Consider the following 13,525-nt stretch of genomic DNA (forward strand, 5'->3'; position numbering starts at 1 on the left):
CGGTATACAGGGGACACACAATTATACACGGTGCCGGTATACAGGGGACACACATTATACACGATGCCGGTATAGTCAGGGCAGACCCGGCACATGGCGGCACTGATATTCTCCCATTGGCCTCCATGTTGCCCCCTCGTCACACTATAGCGCGGCCTACATTCTCCCGCCATTCACACTCCACACACCGGCCTCTCCGCCTGCTGTCACCCCATCACACGCACCCGGCCTCCTCCACACCTACCTATCACGGCCTCCACATCACCAGCTCAGCCGGCTACCAAGACCCAGGCGGGAAGCAGCCTATCGCGGCCAAAGATGTGTCAGCGCGCATGCTCCACCGCTAACGGCCAGAAAAAGGGCGGGACTTGTAAGGAGGAAACCTCTTCTCCCGACGAACAGCTTTACTGCGATTGCGCGAGATTCTACAGACCAATAGCAAGGGAGGTGACGTCAACCAAATGGTTCATTGAAAACGCCGGGTGGGGAAGGCGCACGCCTGCGTACCTGTCACGTGCTGTTGGAATGTATGACGTCACAACTAGCAGCGATGCGACAAATCACAATCCAGACTGCGAGAGTTCATTTTTCAGTGTGTGCGCTAAATACAAATGAATGTTAGGTGAATCCGTGTGGCGCATGTGTACACAACTTGTTTTGTTTAGTTTAGTTGTACGTTTTTACATTTATTTAATATGCCATTAAAGGTTTGATTATGTCTGGTTTGCAAAATGACATGATGTCCTGTATTTAGTTGACACCTCTTCTGTTCTGTAGATGGGGAGGTGTTCTGTAGTATAGTACAACACATAGGTATTATCTCCCTGTCTTACTGCTAGGTGAGAATAAAATAAAACTTCCAAAAAAATAAAATGAATGCATCCACCACATTTAATGACTGCTATGCTGCAGCACGTCAAATGATTGTGTTGGGTGTAATAACACTTTATTATTAAATAAACCATCATGGTGGCTGTATTTGTTTTCCTTTTTTAAGATTTAATTTCCTTTCTTACTACCAGCAACAGTTCCTGTCCTAAGGAAGACAACACTCATTGTACTATATCAGGACATCAGAAACAAGATCTGTCCACATACCCCACCCTCTCTCATTTTCTGTGGTTGACAATTATGTAAATGATAACAATGCAGCACAGGCTGCACCGGAAGTTATTTGATTTCTGGCAGGATCAACCAGTATTCCTTGCTACTTCCTTGCACAGACGTACAGCAGCAGTGGTGGACTACATAAGGGCGACACAGAAATTTGTTGAGGAGGTGAGAGTTTTGTTCTAAAATATATCATACTCTTAACTCTCATACTATGTACTCAAGTATAAACCAAGACATTTTTGTACCTAAAAATGCTATTAGAGAACAAAAATCTTGATTTATACTCAAGTCACACCACTAGATGGCACTGGGTCCTTATTTAAAGAATGTAACAAACTCTTGCCATCTGAGATATCATTAGAGTTTGTAACACACTTTAGATGATGGCACAGGGCCATCTAGTGGAGGTCAACAATAATACTCAAAAGATCATTAAAAAACAGATAACCTATATATTTCCTGTTTTTTCAGGTAAATGATGGCAGCTCAGTTTGTATTTTGATTTGTGTTTGAGTATACTATATATGGTACATATTACTGGAAAGTCCCAGAAAATTATGTCTTTATTTATTCTGCTTTGATAAGTCATCAGTCCTGACCTTTTTCTTTCCTCTCTCCCTTTTTGCTCTATTTTTGGGACCTGGCTATTAAGTAAAACAAATTCTTTTCCTATATAGACCAATTGACTCCTATTTTGGGGTACTAGGGTTGCATTTCAGCAGTATTCACTGGGAGCATTCTCATATTTCTCCAATAAAGGACGTTCTTCATTGGGGTAACCTGCTCCTATTCTCTACTGCTCAGCAGACCTCCCTCAAAGTTCTCTGTTCAGTTGGGCCATTGTGGTTCCTTTGGCAGACTCGATTCTGCTTCCTTCTCACCTTGCTCCTTTTGAGGCTCTTTGTACTCAGGTTACTCATTTGGTTTCCCAAATCCATTCTTCTCACACCGGCCTAACCCCATCCCTCATGTTATGTTGCTGCTTGGGAGCTACATTTTCTCCAGAGGAAATGCCAATGACTCCAGCAGTAGGACTTTTGTCCCTGTTCCAGGGTTTGGATTTTTTCTCTCCACAGTGAAAGCAATCATCCTGAAGCATTGGGGATCCACTATGTGCTTCAAAGTGGTTGGAGGAATTGTCCCCAACACAGCAAGAAATAATGGCTCGGCTAGATGACCGCACTGTAGCCTATATAGAGACATAATTATTATTATGAATATTATTAAACAGTATTTATATAGCGCCAACATATTACGCAGCGCTGTACGTTAAATGGGGCTGCACCGGAGGACAGGACCCTGACCCGAAGAGCTTACAATCTAGACATGCGTGGTCCAGTGGATTACAAACGGATGAGTAAAGTTGGAGCATAAGGCTACTTCTCTAAGTATTTTGTACTTTTTATTCTTAAAGCTGGTGGTCCCGTCCCCACGTGGACACCCATTTCCTCTTCCATCTCTGTCTTCTTGCTTCTCCTCTCCTATATCCTATATACCTTTCAGGTTGTTAGGGAACCCCTGTTATAATTACTATATTCACAACTCACATTACATCGGTTTAGTGGTCAGTGGGAACAATGCCTCTTACATTGCTGACCAATGGGAAGGCTGCCACCCTTACAAATACCAAAAATGATCATTGGTGTCAGTGATAACTGACTTGACAGTTACAAATTGCTCATCGCTCAAGGAACCCCTAGAAACCCCTGAAAGAATCATTGGGTTGCACTGGTTGAGTAACTTTGTTCTACATTTTCCGTTTCTTTAGATCGCCATCCTTTAGGTACCTTTGATATGTTGTACTCATTGAGGTCAGTCTAAATTTATAATATCAGATAACTTCTTGTGTGACTGCACTAGTATTATCCATACTCATGACCTTATCACAACCTACTATTGTATTTAGTTCATATCAGTGCCTTATTCTATATTTATATGTTTCTCATTTTTACCTTTGTTTTGTATTTATTTCATCTAAATAAACATATATTACATTAAAAAAAATATAGAAATCAGATTAGCACTTCTGCCGGCAAAGTCAGCGTTCACTCCTGTGGGGAAAAACATACCCAGCAAAGATGAGGAAAGTGAGAATGTGTTATGGAGATGAATGATGCTAAGGCACAGATCTGAGAATGGCAACATGAGAGTGAGAATTACAAATAACCAATTGATTTCTTCTAACATGAATTCACAGAAATGACTAATGCCTTCTGAAGAATGTTATTAAAACGAGTTTCTATCTTTAAGTTTGGAGATTGTTAGGTGTATTTAGCTACTGCAAAAAACATAAACTTTTTTCTTTCTAAACATAGGAGCATGACGTGACTGCCCTGCTCATAGGGCCTGATTTAGTAAAGCTTTCCAAGGTTGGAGTGAATACAGTTTCATCAGTGAAGCTGGGTGATCCAGAAAACCTGGATTAGATCTGGTCCAGGATTCAAAACATTTGCTACTGAATAGCAAATGACTTCCATGAAATCCATTCCAGGTTTTCTGGATCACCCAGCTTCACTGATGAAAATGTATTCTCTCCAGCCTTAGGGGGCTTTCGGAAAACAGGCCCATACTGTGCCATCTGGTCTGTTTATCAACAAAACCATGTGATCCTCATGTCATCAATGTCAATTCACATATATGACGTATGTTTCAGCTGCTTGTTGCAGCTATTTCTGAAATTCAACAAAAAGCACTGTAGAAGGTTTCCATTTTTAAATTTTTCTTCATTATTAAAGGTTTCAGATCAAATGTGAAGCAGCCAAAATGTGCAGTAACTCTCCTACATGGCAGTCCTATTAGTGTTGATGACAGATAATAATTTGTATCACTTTCCGGCATGTACAGAGAAGAAATCTGCACAGATGTGTAGTAATTACCTTTCTACCAACTAAGCTTGCAGGTTATCAATTCTTGCAAGAACATCTAGAAGCACAAATCCCAGTGAACCATTATGGATAACAACTTCCTAGTACACGGCTGTTTATGATCTGTAGTAATCATAGCTTCCCTTTAATGTACAGCAGCCATTATTTCATGGAAATAACCAGTCAGGGAAATTCTAAAATTGTCCAGATGACCTGCAACCTCTAAAGGAGAAAAAGGTGTGCACATTACATAATACAAAATGTTTCTTAAAGCGTACCTAAACTCAGAAATTTCACTTTACATTAAAGGGTAGACAACCTTTTTATGTTACGTAAAAATTCTGTTAGTTTAGGTTTTTTTAAGTGCAACCCCTTTTTAAAAAAAAAAAAAAAAAAAAAAAAAAAAGGGTTCAGCACACCTTTGATGATGGAAGCGAAAAACCTCCCGAATTACCCACGTCACGCATCCAGGGAGGCTTTTGGGTGCTCCTTCTGCACATGCGCGAGCATCTTGGGCATGCGCAGAAGGAGGCTTTTGGTGAAAAGAGAAAGATTTGCCGAGCTTGCGCATGCGCAGTAAGTTCGGCAAGTTTTTTTTTCAACCTATGTCACCCAATCTTGCACCTGGGTCGGGTGACGTAGGAAGAAAAATCAGGAAGAAAAGGGAAAGATGGCGCCCTGGCTTGGCGAATGGAATGGATGTGTAATTGTCACTTGGTGTAGTGTGGTGTTGTACTTGGATAGCACATCAAATAGAAAGTCTGGAGGTATCATGCACCCAGATTCTGTTGTTTTACTGGTACATGCTGGATTCATCAGGGTAGAGAAAGTTGAGTTAGTTTGTGAGAAAATTGAGCACAGAGACCGTTAGCCTACCCCACAGGGTTTTTACCATGATATCTTGCAAAAACATCATCCCATTAGCTCTGCCCTTTGGATTGAGTGCCAGTCTGTGCTGGAAAAAAGGGGGTTGTTAGGAGATGCTTCTCTGGCAGCCATTCTGTGCACCCTATTTATTCCTTCCACTGGGCATCGCTTTCAGCAGCATAGGAGATCTAGTTGTCTGGCCTCTGCACTGCAGCTTGCAGCATCCCCAGCTACCCTTTAGCTGTGCACTTTTCACCTTAGATATATCTTCTCAGCATCCCAAGCACATACACTGAGGCTCTGCGCAGCTGAAGGGGATTTAGGCTGATAGGACTATAAAGCCCCTCTGCTGACTCACTATTTTCTGTCTGCTGTTGCTGATTCTGCCTGGTTCCTGACCATGAGATTGTACTCTTTGGATACCTCGTTTGGCGGACATATTGCTGTATATGACCTCTGTACGTGCCTCTGCTGCACTCTCCTGTTCTGCATTATCTGTGGGCTCCTGGTCCTCTCTAAGTCCTTTCCATATGCCATCCTTTGCTCACAGAAGTCCTGGGAGCAACGGTGTGCTGGGATGGTGCAACAAGTCACCCAAAGCAGAGTTACTACAGGTGAAGAGTGTAGCATTAGATTGGGGGACTAGGATCTGATGAGCACTGGCGCTGGAGCAGGGCCTTACATGTGAATTAGAAGGAGACTTTTTCTAAAGAAAAGGGAACAGTTATAAAATAATTTAAAATACACAAAATAGGTATGGGAAGGCACCTGAGGAAATAGAGGCTGGTATTAGGCTTGCAGTAATTTTTGTTGGCTAGCTAAACTTTATTAAGGTGTCAATATTCTGTGGAGGAACATGGCTGAAATTACCATGCCCCCTTCAGCACAGAAAATCCTGCCACGTGTACCTTACATCACACAGATTGGTTTCTCTTGCCAAGGTGAAATAGAATAGTACATTATTATAAAAATCTGCTCTATCAAAACATATTCCGTCTTGACTCCTCACTTGCACTTTCCTCCCAATGAAATGTAACTTCTTCACTCAACGAATGAACAGGTCATTGATACAAAGCAACACAAAAACCCGCAATACCTCCTAAATATTATGTAAAGGTTGGCTCATTAGTTTATTGTCATAAAGACAAAATGTGGTGGGAAAATCTAAATGTTTAAGTTGTCACACTTAAAATTGACTTAGATTGACTTAGTTGACTCAGACTTGGAATTTTTGGGAAGTTTTCTTTTGAGAGATTTTATGCTGCAGCTGTAGAGATTTTAACCCTGTAATTGTAATAAAACTTAAAAAAGAGGGTTTGTTCATAAAGTTTACAAATAGAGAGACATGGAAAGCAGTACAAGCATGTCAGAGATTCCTATGTTATTCAAAACTAAACAATTAATTTATGTTTTTAAAGGGTTCCTAAGACCACCTTTTTCAAGATATGATGGCAACAAGCTCCCTTTAAAAGACCATTGATTTCTTGAAATAACTAAACCAATAATGTTGTCTGCAAATCTCCTAAGGGTTATCACTTTATATTTCATATCATCTTCATGGAAGGAATACAGTACATAGCCTCCCCCTCCACCACAGCCGCAGCACCAGTTATAGACAGACTGGATTTCATTTCACATTCAATTTTCATCCTATTACGAGTTGATTTCTCACACGTTCACTGCTATCAGCCGGTGAAGCAGAAAACTGCAGGCATCCATGCGTGACCCTGCGGACAATACCCTGAGTCTGCAGCCTGTATACTAGTGGGAATCAGTCTTTTATTAAACGCTACAAGGAAAATAATCTCCTGTCTTAATATGACACGGTTTACTACAAAGAAGGGTTTGAGGAGAAACAACTGTAAAGCGAGTTCAGCCAAGGCCTTGACTAGAGATTAACAAACCAATAAGTGCAAATTTGTTAGTAAGTGCAAATTTGTTATTTGTTAGTAAAATTAGTTTTACTTATCTGCAAGCTTTTAGGCATTTAAGGTTTTGATGACATTCATAGACTGCCTGATTCCTGCTTACTCCTTGCCATCAAGTCCCCAGCCAATCATCTACGGCTCATGGGGACACATTTGTGCATTTAGTTGTGGTCACTTCTGTTTGGGACTGATTAGTGTAATCATCAGTCAAGCAGTCACAGCTACATCATGCTGACCCGCTCTCACATGGAACCATAATGTCATCATCATTAACCTAATTCTGGCAGCCTCAGAGATGTCACCCTGGGTGAATGCTTTCCTGGGTGATGAGAAGCCAAAGTAACCCTTGTGCTGCAGCGAATATAGCATTGCTAAGATTGAAAGGTATGTTAACTATAACAATTACTTTTTTATTTGCTCCATTTTGGTCTATTAAATATAACATTTAAAGTGCTTTGTGGTACTGGAATCCCAAGCAAGGTTATAGACTTGTCCAGTTCTCCTCTGTAAACACCTTCCACCTATGCTGATAAGGAGGGGTGGGCCTGGATCCAAGCCAGCAGAAATAAAGGCCATGTGTTCTCAAGGTCTAGACACAACTCTAGTCAACCCTACTCTCTTTGTGGGCAATAGAACACTTCTTTATATTATGGAGAACAAGATTTTCCAAAGTCTGGTCCTAGGGTGACAAGGCTGCTTCTTCATAGACTGCACAGTACAGTGAGCGAGTTCCTTGCTGCAATCACAGTTAATGCATACTACAGAATTACCCTTGTATACAGTGCATGTTTCTGTATATTTGCCTATATTTGTCTACTTTACATCTCTCAAGTACATGACACAGATGTGTCACCAGTCCCTCTCATATCCAGCCCAGCAAACTACCATCAACCCCCACCTTAACCCCTTTAAATAATAAATACACCGGTGTTTTGAAGAAATTTGCTGGGGTCAGCCATTTATTACCAGCATTTCATATAAAACATTACAAACATATACCAGTATATATATATATATATATAAATATATATATATATTTATAAATAAAAACTTGGTTACAATATCAACAATTTTTAACAACTCAGTATTCACTTAACCTCTAACACTCCTAAACACCCTGAATAGGTTGCAGATCCGGGAAGGTACTCCCCAGCAAAAACCAATACACCACTGAAGACCAATGGATTGATATTTTTGGCCCCCAGGCGCACTCCCCTCTCTTGGGTTCCGATATCAATCCTACAGCAAGCTCCTCACTGTCCAACAGTCACCTGCCTTCACCATGGACACCATCCCTGATGAGTCCTTTTACCAACATTCCATTATCAACCAGACCCTGCCTTCCTCGGACCCAAATGTCCCAACCAAACTTACTAATAGACAAACTACCCCAAGTTCAGGGCGGGCAGGCGGAAAGCTCACTCTAGCTATGCCAACTACCAATGCCCCTCTCTTTCTGCCCAGCCTTTTAACTCCTCTAAACATCTCTGTACCCCTAATGATCACCCCACCATAACCCACACCTTTCTCTTCCTGTCTTACATGACTGGTTCCCTTTAGCACCCAGTCATCAGGGCCCTGCGTCTATGCTGTCTTTTTCTTGTCGGCTCTAGGCCTGCCTTTAAAACAGCGGTCGCCAACTGGTGGTCCGCGGACAGGAGAAGGAGCCCGCTAGGGGGACGCACCGGCCAGAGCCGTCCTTGGTACAGTCCCCAGGCTCAGGGAAGTGCACAGGCTGTGTCCCTGGACATAACCCTCCCACTCTCCCATTGCAGGCTCAGATCTGCGATGGGAGATTGGGTGGGGTTAACTTGTTCTTAGGTCACTATGGGGGTTTCTCCCCCTTTGATTGACACCTGGCTCCCCGCACATGGGCGGTCAAGAGCCGGGGATTTTAGTGGTCTGCGGGACCAAAAAGGTTGGCGACCGCTGCTTTAAAGTACATTGGCCAATCTGTGGTTACTTGGTATGTTTCACGTATTTCAATGTGCACAGAGGATTTAAAGAAACACCTAAATAATTATAAATAGAAACTTTTAACTCAACATTCACAACATCTGTTCTGAAAATAAGGGTATATTCCAAATTCACATTTGAATGTGTGTTTGCAAAATTTCATAACTTCCATGAATAACAATGGCAAAGGGCACCTTTCCAAATTCACATGCCTGGAACCAAACCTTATACATTTGCCTATAGGTGTTCATTGTGATAGTAATGAACGTAATTTTTTCTGAATTATTAGGCCACTAGGAGGCGCTGCTTTATAGATAGCTGTAAAAGAAACATTTGTAAAATTATTATGCTGTGAGCAATGCAAATATGTCACTTGAGAAATAACAGAAATTGAAGAACACTATCTTTGCCTACTATTAATGAAAAGCCATAAATTTAAGTAGAGACATTAGCGCTGTGGAGGAAGCAGACACAGAGCTGTCCATCACACGTTCAGAATGTTAAACTGTAATGAATGACAGACAAAGATATCACAGCGCATCTATAATAGAATCTGCTTTAACAGAGAAAGTGACACAGGAATATATTTAGCTGCTGCTTTTGAATGATAACGACTGTTTACTGAATTGGCAAAGATAGAGACTTCTCAATAACTCCATAATGTGCTATGTCTATGGTATGACTTTTGCAAGAGATGGTTAAAAGCAGTCATTTAGGATCTTTAAATTTATTAATGTTACATCACAGTAAAAATGAAAAATTAAAGCAGACCTAGGAGCAGATTTCAAGTACATTCCCAGTGACCTTGTGGGCTGTTGTCTGGATTCTTACTGTAGAAGAATATAAGAAGCTATTTAAAGCTGACCTCCAGTCTTACCTTATGTCCATAAGGGACTCTCCTGTACTGAAATCACTTACTCTGCTCTCACTGTACACTGTCAGCTGCTCAAAGTGTTCATGAGAAGCTACAGAAAGTCTGACAAAACCCAACATCTTGGCTGGAGGAAATCCATTGCTATCTAGAAATTCCCTCTTCTGCCTTACTTACCATTGATCTCTTCTTTTGCCTAAAGTTACATATATTGACCTGGAAATTTCCCTTTACAGGGTACATTTAGTAACTACCAGCTAATACCAGCTACAGCTAGGTACATTTAGTAACTACCAGCTAGCAGCTAATAACTACCCTGTTTAGGCCTGAATTGCTCCCCTGGTAAATCTAGGATATAATTTATAAACAGCATTTCATTTATGTATTTGTTTAGGTCCTCTTAAGTATGCTTAGAAAGCTTAACCCACATTTGCGCTCATGAAAATGAATCAGAAGTAAATATCTTGAGTGCAATGAATTAGGCAATTTACTTTGTCCTCATCAAACCAAGGTTACAGCTACAATACATCCTATACCCTGATGCATTAAAAAAATGGTTGGCTTATACATGTAATTCATAAATTCTATGGTATAGTAATTTAAATTGTCTTCTTTATTTATAAAAAGCTGATGTGGGGAGTATTTAAATATAGAGTGAAGCCTATTGCGAACAAAGATCTATTGAAAATAACAGGCAATGGTCCTTGTGGTTTCTGTGCTGAAATGTAAGATGCCTAACACTTTCAAAGTTTCTTATTTTCTTTGAATCGTCAAAGGGCTTTTGTACAAGATCATTATATTAGGAACCAAGACAAATGCAACATACATTCAGGTAATTATTTGACTTGCTTCTGAATTTCTTTAATGCTTTGGGCTGCTTGTGTCTTGCTTTGAGTAACATTCACCTTAATTGAATAGAAAAGCTGTAGGAGCTCTAGGAGTCTCTAAATGAGGATTGTTGATCTAAATCAGGGTAGGCAAACTTTTATGGCCATTTCAGGGGTGGGAGGGAGCACACTAGGCCTGAGTCCCGCCCTAATGGCTCCGCCCACTACCAGGGAACGCCCCCAGAGTGAAATCCCCCTCCTCCGTATGCATTGCGGAGGAGAGGGATTTCCCTTCAGGGAGCCTTCCCTATGTACCGCGGGGCAGAATATCAACGCCGATCACGGTAAATTGGGGAGCAACAGCAAGGAGGCGGTACCAGGGCTCCAGGGGGCCTTAGGCCAGAACGAACTACCGGCTAGGTCGTATCTGGCCTAAAGGCCGGTGTTTGCCCACCCCTGATCTAAATGAACGAAGCTCCGAACGAGGATTGTTGCTCAAAACAATCATTTTCATTGATAGATAAATGAACAAGCATTGTACATACAGCACCATTCTGTTCAATGGAGAGGTGAGGGGATGAGTAAGCAGCACCCCACTGTGCTTGCCTCCAAAGGTGTGAACAGCGATCTTTCCTGATGGGTAAACCATGTTGAGGGGTCGGCTTCACACATGTCTTGACTGACCATATCTTGAAAGTAGCTTTATTCCTATCTATCTATCTATCTATCTATCTATCTATCTATCTATCTGTGTAGCAAAGCCTCATATTCTACACTATTACTACTGTGGGGGATTGAGGGATTTAGGGGATCAAAAAGTTTGGTATGCAGATCAGTGCACATCACAGTAAAGTCAATAAAGAACAGAAGGTATTCACATGTCTTATTTTATCACAAATCCTAAAATAAGAAGATTATTCCTCATTTTAGGATAATGAGAGGTTCCACGCAAATTCCCCCTATGATGATTTGCATGGCTCCCGCCATTTTTTTTTAAATTCTTTTCTCCCGTGCTTTGTGCGGACAGAGTTGAGTATCATCCACACCAGTCTGGCCAGGTCTTTTACTAAAAACCAAATACTGTGCGCAGCAGGTCTAACTATGTTGTTTATTGGCCTGCAAATCAACATTTAGACACCCTGTGCAACTATTGTAACAAGAAAGGGGAGGTGACTACAGGCAGTCCCCGGGTTACATACAAGATAGGGATTGTAGGTTTGTTCTGAAGTAGAATTTGTATGTATGTCAGGACAGGTACTATTTTTTTAATAAATGCAATTAGGACAGATGTTTGTCTCAACATATTATTAGGCAGTGTGGTGTCAGTTACTGTATAAAATATTCACTGTGAGGTAATCACAAACAAAGCAAAAAATGAAAGAAAAAAAAATGAAAAAAAAATCTTAATGGAGCCTAGACATTCATTAACTTCTGGAGCAAGCTGTAGTTTGATATGCAAACAACTGCAAAGTTTGTATTGGTCATTAACGAGTTACAAGATGTTGCAGATCAGCAAAAGTCTTCTTCTTCTACAAGTCATGTGAACCGCCCCCTCCCCCCTTCAAGCCTCCGTTCTGCACACAAACGAGCAGGGAAGCCCGTTTGTACCTAGGAGTCGTTCGTTAGTCAGATGTCCTTAACTTGCGGACTACCTGTATTTATTTCTGTGACTTACATTAGGATCTAAGTTGTTAGATGTGTTGTCATGTATATATATATACACTGAAAACAAGATTTACAGTAATATTTAACATTTAAAAGACTACAGTTCCTTTTTAAGCCCAGCATTCTCTCTTTGTGTATTCTTGACAACTGTATCGTATATAAAACTTTTTAATGTTAAACATTCCTGGCACCAAAGATTTGCCGAGAAGAGATTCACCTTCTCATTTCACAGGAGGAGTCGATAAATATAATTTTATGGATGGACGACATAAAGTAAGAGACGCTATCCTCTCGCAGAACCCGGCCTGGCATCATAAACCATGAGAGGGAGAGGTGGTGTTTTAAATGTCACCGCCAGACAGATAGAAGCGTTTCATTTTTATCACCGCCTTTCAAATCGGTCACATTATGTACTGAAAGTTTCCCAAAGAGGGAGAAAATAGATAAGACAAACAGAGATATGCAGAAATGATGGGATGCCTGCCCAGACAACGGGGATAAAATAGTAATGTGAACATAATCATTCTTTGTATCAGACATTCTTCAACTCAGGACACTTTGAAAGATTGCTGAGAGACAGTTTAAAGGGGGAATTTCTTTTTATTATGAAGCCCAATTGAAAACTGACACTTTTTTTTTTTAAGGCCATATGTTATAATTTTTATGTGGTTTTCACTTGATAATGCCTTTTTCCTGTGCACTCCCACTCCATGGCTTTATGCTGGTGAAACAGTACTAGCCACACATATCTTTACAAGAGAAAAAGAGGGTAGGGTATGTTAGAACAGGTCTTTTATAGAGTGCATTGAGCAGTGTGGTCAAAATCTGCTGTCTAATGGGTTGTGCAGTTTGGCTTAGACATATTTTGCATCTGCTAGGACAGCAAGGATCATGCAAGACTATGAAACTGGACATTACAACACAGATATTATTATTAAAGCCGTAGTGCAGACAAAACAGACACAAGACAAACACGTATGGGGGTGCTGGTTAGAGAGTAAGAAGAGAAAGGAGATGAGAGGAGAAGATGAAAGAGAGTGGAAAAAAAGCACACACATGGAAAAAATGAGAAAACACGCTTTACAGTTGCTACCTAAATGACGAGGGATTCAGAATCGAAGGATAAGTTGGTAAGTAGATATTAACCAACAGCTGCCCTTCCAGCTTTCCAGTCCTTTGCTCAAAAGTGCCTCAAACAGGTCCTTATGAAATGATAGACCTGAGGCTAAATAATCTGGTCTACCCTGCACCAAATAATTTCCCAGTCCCAGCCCCAGAGGTAGTAGGTATCATTTTGGCAATTCTAGAAGCTATGTACTGGTGCATAAGCAATTTTTAATTTCTCCCAACAATCAGTAAATTGGATTATTATTATTAAAGAGGATTTATATAGCGCCAACATATTACGCAGCGCTGTACATTAAATAGGGATTG

At 40.8% G+C, this 13,525-nt stretch overlaps 1 protein-coding gene and 1 long non-coding RNA gene across 2 annotated transcripts in view; one reads left to right on the forward strand and one right to left on the reverse strand.

Moving 5' to 3' along the window:
* The window catches only part of NUP50 (nucleoporin 50), a 14,170-nt gene extending 13,774 nt beyond the window's left edge, over positions 1-396 (reverse strand). Inside the window, exon 1 of the mRNA XM_072400277.1 lies at positions 245-396. The gene's annotated coding sequence lies outside the window, so the exon portion shown is untranslated. The remainder of the gene's footprint in view (positions 1-244) is intronic.
* Positions 397-6,987: 6,591 nt separating this feature from the next.
* LOC140323320 (uncharacterized) overlaps positions 6,988-13,525 on the forward strand; it is a 16,299-nt gene continuing 9,761 nt past the window's right edge. Inside the window, exon 1 of the long non-coding RNA XR_011919349.1 lies at positions 6,988-7,156. This is a non-coding gene — a long non-coding RNA (uncharacterized lncRNA). The remainder of the gene's footprint in view (positions 7,157-13,525) is intronic.

The sequence above is a fragment of the Pyxicephalus adspersus genome, chromosome 2, assembly GCF_032062135.1.
Source record: "Pyxicephalus adspersus chromosome 2, UCB_Pads_2.0, whole genome shotgun sequence".
Taxonomy (NCBI): domain Eukaryota; kingdom Metazoa; phylum Chordata; class Amphibia; order Anura; family Pyxicephalidae; genus Pyxicephalus; species Pyxicephalus adspersus.